We start from the raw sequence: 9,619 nt of genomic DNA, 5'->3' as shown, positions 1-9,619 counted from the left end.
GGGATTTTCCTTACCACATCAGAGTCCTGAACTATAGCTAAGTTTCATCAGAACTTTCTCTACAAACCGTTTCAGAACCTTCCCAAATAGGCTGCAAAAATTTATATTGAGATAAATCCTTCATGTCAGGCCTCAATCGGATTTTGAAATGGGCTGTTATTTTTGTGTGAAAGAAGCAGAGATTAAATCACTAAAGCACTGCAAATACACATATTTTCAAATGTAGCTATGTAGTCAGTAACTGAGCTCGTACACATTCAGGGAGTTGCACAGAAGTCAGGTTAAGTTAATTTACCCCGATGATAACTTAGATTGTGAAAACTAACACATCTTTTTTCTAGCGCTTTTAAACCACATTATACCAATTTGGAGCAAAAGAATTGTTTTCTGTTAAATTCTGTGGGATGACTCAATAAATCTGTAGGGAGGTGATCAGTTCCCATTCACTTCCAGAGGCCTTTTTCCCAGAGGATTTGAAGTGGCAATCAGCAGCAATAGTAGTTCCCCCATCACTTCTTCCATCAGTCTCCTCCACAAGCAGCAAGCTGCAATATTTTAAACACTACTATTGGTACAAGTGGAGAAATAAATTATATTGCTGAAGTATCACTTTTCAGACCATTCATCGGTCCTAATTATATTTTTTGGTCTGGGAAAAAACCCAACTACATTAATTCTTTTTTTTCCTGATCTTTTGTTTTCATAATGCTTGATAAGAAGAATTAATTAAAAAAAATAAAAAATGTCTTCTTATTTCCAAACTTGGGCACCAGTAGCAAGATGCAGCATTTTTAACCCATATGCTTCACCAGCTCCACCCTGGGCTAATGGTTATGGAGCTTCTTTACCTCCAAAGGGTGCAGTGGTGGCCCTGTGTAGAGCAGGCTCACAGCCTTTGCCTTTGAAGCCACTGATGTGAAAACTGGTTTCACCATGGAGAAACCAAAGATCACAGAGAGGCCAAGATACCTCTTCCCTCATGTAAGCTGGCCTCTCTGAGGAAGAAGGGAGACCATGGGAAAGATGACAGTACTGCCATCATGCTAGCTACCATGAGAAATAAACCTGTCTTAAACAGAGGAAATTAATACTGAGCACCTCATCACCTCATTTAAATGGCATCTCTTTTGGGACAAAAGCCAGGAAATATAAACATTGGTTTGCTCTGCTCATCACTCACATGACTGTGCCTTTTGTTTTTCAGTGTGACTGGTGGCAAGGATTGAAAATCAGCCCTAGCTCTGAATTTCCCGACTTTTGTCAGTTGATGTCACACCCATAACATTCAAACCGGGGGGGGGGGGGGGCAGAGGAGGAGGCTTGTATGTAATAGATGAATGTCGACAAAGCCCTGTCTACTGCCTTTTAGGTTGCTAGGAAACCCAGCTCTGTAGCCACCACAGAGATATCTCCAGCTAGGGGCTTAGATAAGCTCTGACTTGTTTTGATTAGGTGAGCTTTATTGCAGAAAAGACAGCAGCATGCTTGACACCGCAAAAATATGACCTGCTACAAAAACGATGGCACAAAGATCATGTATTGCTCACAGTGCATCCATGGGAGGACACTAAAAATACCATTCTAGCCCACCAAATCACTTTCCACTAAAAAAATCCACGCCTTGAAATTAAGGTCTCCCATAGTCCACTAAGTCTTGGGCTGCTGGTGCTAACACCTCTGTGTTAAATGGTACTGTGGTGAAAAATCATTATTAGCCTGGCTTTAATTTCATGTTTCAGGATAACAGTGATGTTTGTGGTCTACTGGGCAGAACAGATAACTAAGAATTTGACTACTTGTGCTCTTCTCTCAGCTCTGTAATTTAATGACTATGCTTAGAAAATAAGTCTGAATGAGCTATACCTGTGGCAGATATTTATGCAACCACATCAATGGAGGAGGCAAAGGAACGTGGGCCTCTATGCTGTTGCTCGTAGTGACCTGGGGTTTGCTCACGGGTGCTGAGGCTGTTATCCCTTTGGTCCAAGATCATCTCTTCCTGCTCATGCTATGCTGATGCCCTGCTCCTGCCTACAACATGGCCAACAGGCATTTGGTGAAATAGTGGAAATCCATACCCTTCTGATAATTGTTTTCCATCTTTCACCTCCTTAATGACAGGAAGTTTTTCCCTTGATCTATCCTATTGCAATTCAAGCACCATACTTCTTGTCCTGTCCATAGCATGTATAATGAACAGGCTATCCCTTCCTCTCTGTAGCAACATTTTATATATCTGAAAATAATTATCCTTTCTCTAAACAGTCAACTTTTCTCTAAACAAAACACCTTAAATTTTCTCTGTATTTTCTCATAGAGCGTATTTTCCCGAACCTCTTCAACACCATGGTGTATTGCCTGTGAAGGCAGAGCTTATATTCTAATATTTATAGACAAAACACAACAATATATAGGTGAAAACACCAGTCTAACCACAAGCTTAGTCACGTGGTACCTATGAGCTATGCAGTTTAAGTCCAGGTTGCTGGCAATAGCTTGAGATCACATAATCTACCCTTTAGTCAGGAAAGGATGAGGCAGACATGTCTGATGATGCACAGGGCTGCCAAGGAGTAGTCGTGTCCAGCTGAACCAGTCAAAACTACGTGACAGAGACCCTGACTTCATAATGGGGAGTAAGTAGACTCAGGACTTTCATTTTGGTGTAAGTTTACATTCACATATTTACATTTAATAAAGTGTACGGCTCAATGAAATACCCTTATGTGACAGATGGGAATCGTTCCAGTCAGAAGAGACAGTCCAGCTGAACTGCTAATAGAGTTTGAAAAATCTCTCCCTAAATTCATGACCAATTACATGAAAAGTTTCACTCACGCAGCAAGTGTAATCAGTCCGTAATCATAGCGTTGTTAAAGAAATCTGTGCTTATCAATCTATCTCAGGTAAAGCTATTACAGGAGTTAAAATGTGATCCAAAGGGTGAAAACAATTAGGCTCTTTCCAGCTAATTGGGAAAGCAAGTTTCAGAATAATGAGTTCCACGCTGAGAACTCTGTAGCTGAAATGTTTCAGTTGGGGGATCTTGGTACAAACAGGTACTTTCCAAAAACATTCCATATATAAGTTAATATAAATATTAGGTATTGCACGTTTAACTCAACAATTTAGGGAGCAATGATCTGGTGTGTTTCCCTGTGATTAGGCCTTGGCTCTGTATACTGTGTTCAAATGCATCATTATATACTGAGACCCTGTTATAGAGGAGACCAAAAGCCTGTTTAAACTGTCTTTGCAGCTCATACCTGGAGGAAGCCCTTGTCCTCTGCCTGTCCTGTACAATTTGGCCTGTGTCCCTCAGGAGCACATGAACCATGACCACACTCTTGGAACAAGTCTGGCATCCTACCAAGCCCCACTGCCATCTGCCATTGGTGGCAAACATCTCCACAGCTCCCTCACACTGGGATCAGCAGAGCAGAGGACCCCACCAGCACCGTCCTCATAAGGCAAACAAGCCTAATAAATGAGTGCAGAGGCTGTTGCTAGAACACAGCACCTGCTTCTGCTACCGTTGCTTCTCAGGACACAACATCAGAGTCCCACCAAAGAAAGCATCACTTGTTCGGGTGGAGACAAGGCCAGGGCTGTGGATGGCTGCACACAGATGCCTGTTAGAGCTGATTTTGGCCAGATGGTGTTTGTGCGCTACTGTTGCCCCAATTCTGTGCCTGGCTCTTAGCTGCCAGCCAAGCTGTGACATACCAAGTTGTTACACGGGAGTGCTCTTGGGGCCTTGACGTCGTTACTGGCAAACATAGATGGGAGGCTGCTGGAGGAAAACACTGCTCATGTATGTGTGTTTGCATGTGTGTGTTTGTGAGTGATACCCAAGAAATAGGGTGAGATTAGTTTCTTTTGACATGGCCCCTGAGGTGACCACCTCTGCTGAAGAACACCCGAATCAGACAGCACCTCTTTCCAAAACATTGTTGTACCTAAATGTAAGTTTTTACTCACATCCCTCAAGTAAATATTACTCAGGCAAGACATCTACCAGAGCTAGGAGCAATGTCAGAGCCATGGCCTTGTGCTTGGGTCCCCACCATTTGTCCTAAGCACATCAGTCCCAAACCAGTGTATCTCGTGATAGAGGGATGTATGTGAAGCTGCACCATTTCTTTACTCGTGCAGCCTTTGTCTTGATGAATCTGATGTAGGTCAAACCCAGCACCAACTGGCCTCAGCCAGTTCATGACATACAGACACCCTGGAAGTCCTGAATGTGAAAGTCCTAAATTTCTTTTGCACCTAACAAACTTTTGGGTTTTTTAATTACAAAGTTCACTACAAAAACCCAAGCGGTCAAATAATGAGAGGATTGATTTAGACCTCCCCAGATTTGTACTTTTCATGCCAGCTAGGAGACTTGTGAGTGAGCAGAGGCAAGTGATGTTTATGGGCATGCGTATAAGCATATGGATGCTGGACAACACTCTTGGGGAGAAGGAATGAACATGGCCAGGTCTGTGTTAGTAGTACCTGTGGTGTCCAGAACCTTGTGAATAACCCTCCCACATCCACCCAATTTTCTTCACAGAGGTGGCTATTTATCTTGATTGAGACAGGAGCCAGGCTGACATGGTTGCCTGTAAATGGGTGGGAGATCAGGGCCAATTAGCAAATCTGACTACAAATGCAGTGTGCAGATGCACTCATAGTCATGGACATGTTCATGAGGTCCGAGAGGAACAAGTACAATTTTTCCAGATGTAGTCTGCACAGAAGCAGTTTTGGCAGCTGCATGCATGCTCTTACAACTCTACAAATAGGTATTCAGAAACATCCCAAATTCACTTGTCCAGCTCTTGACAGTAAAGAGAACCCAATCAGGCATATCACAACCAATTTATTTGATTGACTAATTACACTTTCTCTGGTTTTTAACTCCATTGGTTTCAATTTATAGTTACTGGAAAACTGGGACTCAGTACTGACTGGAAGCACAGGAAATGAGTTATTGATCTGTGTATCATCTGTACACTGATGGTATCTCTGCCCAGTGCTTCAGAGGTTCCATGAGCAGGTGAGCTGTCTGATCTATGCACTGCTGCCAAGTCATGACCTCACAGCCCAGCCACCTCCTCACATTTCTTTCCATTTGCATTCATGTTCCTGACCATTCACTTCCCCTCGCTCCTGTGCAAATCTGAATTCTCATTGGCCCTAACCATTAGCTCATGGAGCTCCTGAAGATGGGAGAAAAATAACCATTTTCTTTTTGTTGGGTTAGGTTTCCTCTGTATTAGCAGGTGGATGAAGGTCACAGGTGGGTATGGCAAGCACCAGAGTTGGCACAAGGTAAATGATAGGTGAGAACAGCTGGAAATTCAAGTAGTCAAGAGACAGCAGGAACTCCCTATTCAGTAGCGGATGGTCATTAAATCAGCTCATCCCATCTTGCAGGATTTCATCTCTCTGTTTTGGCCATACGCTAAACAGATCTACTGACAAAAAGTAGACCACGGCATTATTAAGCGAAATTGCTCCAAAATTTGCACATCTACCAAAAAGGATCTCTTGCAACTCATCGTTTTTATATGAAAGCCCATGGTGATGACAACAAAATCTTAAGTGCAGTGATACAACAGTCTCTGCCATAGTTAAAAGGACCAATGTGAACAGCTGACTTTCTTTACTGTTTATTATATATCATCCTCAAGAACAATGCAAAACTCATTGGATTCACAGAAACACAGAAAATCATGCTTGCCTGTGCACTCCCAGATGCATTCCCAGCCTATTTACCAATCACCTCACCTAAAGAGCTCAGACAGCAATCTGTTGTCAAGAAGATCTCAACATTAAGAGGTGATGTAGCATGCCCATTTATTGAGCTCTTCCTTCCCTAACTTCAGTATTATAAACACAGCTCAATAACAGGCCAGATCCTGCCCGGACTGCCTCTGCAGGCCTTAAAGACAATGTCTGACACAATGGCTGAAGTTCAACTAGAGTCAGTGAAGAGTTTGCCTAAATTAGAAATGGAGATCTCCTCAGGGAAGCCAGTCAGACCCATTCAAATTTCTGAAAGAATATCTAATTTATACACTTTCAGTGTACCTGCTATTACTTCTGCCGTGAGGCTGAACTTTTTAATGAGATTAATGATCCATAGGTCACTGTAATCAGTGATTGATGAGGTTCTTAGCAAAATCAATTTACTGTTTCTTTCTACCAGGGGTTGCTGCCACTCTACTGCATCCCAAACTAGGTCACAATTAAGATGATGTAGTTTGATCGGTTTTCCCTGACCAGATGCTTCAATTCAGTGCCCGCAGTTTGTTGAATACGGTTTTCCTATAACTTCAAGGAAGCCTAGTGGTAGAAGTGCACTAACCCACAATGCTAATCTGCAGGGTATGCAAATGAATTGAATTAGATCTTGTTTTCAAAAGGTATCATAACCCATCCCTTAATCTTTATGTACTTTTGGACATGATTGGATACATTAATATTTAATTTCTGCCAGGTGTGGTTCATCTTCCTGTGAGGTAAAGAGCTTGCAGGGTGACACAGCTCTTGGCGCCTCCTTCCTTGCTCTGCTAATAAGAAATACAAGATCCAGTTTCTCTCTCTTCTTCCTTCCCCCACTGCTTTCCTCCCACAATGTCTTAAAAATCTCGCAGTAATGTGAAAAATAGTTGTTGTAGGGCTCTGTTCTCACTCAGTGACTCTTAGATCACATTTGCTACCTCAATGTGCCAGTGCTGTCAGGAGCTGAACAGCAAGGCTGGTTTTTACTGCCCTTCTTCACCCTTGTATTGCCCTGGGACAGCTGCTTTACCTTGACCCAAACATAAGAACAATTCAGAAAAGACTTTCGCCGGACTCCCGGACTTATGTTCATCCCATCACCTACTGGAGCAAGATTTGGGAATATTAGTCAGCCCAGTGTGAATTTTTGCCCCGCACAGACCCTCAGGACAGTTCATAGCTTTGCAGCTCACCAGGCTATTTGATTTATGGAGTTCCAAGTGACCTGGGACATAACCACCGCCAATAATTAAGATCATAGATTTTAAAGGTCTATAGGGACTACTAGCCTTCATTATACCAGAAGCCAAATAATTTAATCCAGTAAATCCTGCCTCAAATCCATATCTTGTGGCTGACTGGAACATATATCTTCAGAAGCTGCTCCAAACTCAATTTAGAGATTTCAATTTAATGAAGTATCCCACTGAGCTCTCTGTGTCCCTGTAACTCTCCTTGCATGCAGCGCTGCCTGTGGTGTTCTTGCATCTCCATTCTTACAGTAGAGCTTTGCTTAAAACATTACAGATTTTGACTAGAGCAACAATATTTACTGAGGGCTGCCAGTGTGTTCTGCCTTGCTTTAGTCACGGTTTTATGATGTAAATTAGACAGATAACACTGTCTGTAAACCATACTGCATGATCAGATGGCAGACTAAGCTTAGTGAGATTGAGATTTCTTTTTTAATTAAAACTGCAACACTTCAGTGTGGTGGATTAACACTGAAAGGGTCACCGGAGGAAGTGAATTAAAGTAGGATTTGAATGATGAGTAAGTGGCCATTTTTGAGCAATTTAACAGCAAAACAATTATGTCACTTCCCAATGTCTTCCTTGCAGGATTCCTAAGATTGTATTATCTCTTATTAACCCTTAAATCTTCTTAAAGGAAGTAAAATGTCTTCCTCATTTTATTGGTATGAAGAGTAGGGTGTGGAGGATTGAAATATCAATGAAATCATATTTGGCTTCTCTTTTGCAATCTTCATCTTGATAAGAAAAATGCTTTTGGAAGCATCTGGTACCCAGGACTCACACTAATTTCTATGGGAGTTTGGGGATCTTCAGCAGCTCCAAAACTCAAGCCCCAGTAGTTCTTTTTAGGTAAATCACAATTTTCTCTCAGACAATACGTGCATTCGACAGTTAAGCTGCCATATGAACACAGAGCTTTAATTCCCATGATATCCAGTCCTGCTGGCCAGCTTGTCCCAGCAGACTGCAGTAACCAGTGGTGCCACAGATGTCACACTTGCACTGAAACATCCTGTCTTCTCTATGAAAAACAGCCTAGAATATTTCCTTTTCCCCAAACTCTCCCAAGCTACAAATTCTTGAATCAGACTGATGTGAACCTACCTTCACATAGGCCTCTAGATGAGTTTCTCCCTATTAGACTGTAACTGCTGTTCAGCTGACATCTGTTAACAAAGCAGAGTGTAATGGATGGTTAACTTCAAATCTAAAACTTGCACATGAATTCTTTTGCTAAATACTCTGTAATTAGACATAAGCTGAGTAAGGCAGAGACTGCAGTTTTGTATCACTAGGAAGCATGAAGGGAGAAGAAATCTGAGCCATCCTTGTTCCATTAAAAAAAAAAAAGCAGCTATTTCCCCTTGTTTTCCTCAGGTTTGTAAGAAATCCTGAATTAGCTGCTTACAAAGAACAAAATTATTATAATTAAATTTCTGTGTGCATATTTTCAGCAGTAGATTAGGAAAGCCTAAGAATTCTTAAGCAAATACCAGCTTTCTTCCAGAAAATACTGTCTGTTGAAAACAACAAATCCGATGTGGTAACAGACATTTCAAAACAGAACAGCTATTTGGTGTTAAACATCAATAAATGATTTGAATTATCAAATATTTCTGTGCTGGCACAAGAGAAAAAAAAAAGAAGAAAAATTGTAACCCTGCAGTTGAGATTATTAGGGGGAAAACATGAACTGAATTAGTCACCTAAAATTTCCTATGGAAGTGACTTCACCCTGCTCAAGCTTCTGTGTGAGACAACCTATAGGAAAGCCAGAAAGCCTCTAATACTCAGGCTGCAAGCTGCTTGAAGGGGGGACTGAATTTACTTTGAATACTTCAACAGCACAATGGCATCCTCAGTCTTAAAGAGGGCCTCTGGGCAGAGGCAAGGTTAGCTTGTAACAACAACAAATAAAATTATGCTTATCCCATCAAGTACCTCAAAGGAAATAAATTCTTAGTTTTACAGAATAACAGTGAACAAAAACCACATTAAGCAACATAGATCATACTTGAGATTAGAACAAGCAATGCTAAATATCCAGACATTTAGGAGATGGAAAGAGAGCCCTAAATGTACCTATTTTACCCCCACCCCTCATATTCCCCATTACAGAAATTCATGAGACTGCAGCTGTGGGTAGACTGAGGGAGGACCCAAGCTTCCACCTGCACTTACCTACCCCCATCATTTTATGCCAGTAAACTCTGCAATGCAGCAGTGTGAGTATTCTGCACTTGGGTGTTTGCTTGTCTCTCAGTGTCTGTGCCAGAGAACGTGTGCAGGCAGCAGGGAGCTTTAATAAAGCAAACTCTGCAGTAGACTGCAGAGCAGACTGATTAACAGTTTCAGTGGTACCGGGGAGCACAGCAAAACGCGCTGTCTCCCCTCCTCCACCCAGCCTTAAACCTGATAGATCAAAGCCTTGACCAGCATCAGGTGGTTGAAACACAGTTCATTAACTCATGGTGCTTTCTGTCTGCTCACCACAGAAATGCTGCAGGAGCTGCTTACGATGATCACATACTAAATGTGTTTACTGGAGCTCAAAACAGCTTGTCTCCCTCATGCCAAGACCGCCC

At 42.0% G+C, this 9,619-nt stretch overlaps 1 long non-coding RNA gene across 1 annotated transcript; it reads right to left on the bottom strand.

Annotated features, from left to right (window-relative positions):
* Window positions 1-301: 301 nt before the first annotated feature.
* LOC138720714 (uncharacterized) lies at window positions 302-9,333 on the bottom strand. Its single transcript, XR_011337459.1, has 3 exons — window positions 9,220-9,333; window positions 8,139-8,200; window positions 302-565 (listed from the first exon to the last, which is right to left on the bottom strand). It is a non-coding gene; the product is annotated as an uncharacterized lncRNA (long non-coding RNA).
* Window positions 9,334-9,619: the final 286 nt, after the last annotated feature.

The sequence above is a fragment of the Phaenicophaeus curvirostris genome, chromosome 5 (assembly GCF_032191515.1).
Source record: "Phaenicophaeus curvirostris isolate KB17595 chromosome 5, BPBGC_Pcur_1.0, whole genome shotgun sequence".
Taxonomy (NCBI): domain Eukaryota; kingdom Metazoa; phylum Chordata; class Aves; order Cuculiformes; family Cuculidae; genus Phaenicophaeus; species Phaenicophaeus curvirostris.
The sequence above is the reverse complement of the archived record's forward strand: the minus strand, read 5'-3'. Positions and strand labels throughout refer to the sequence as shown.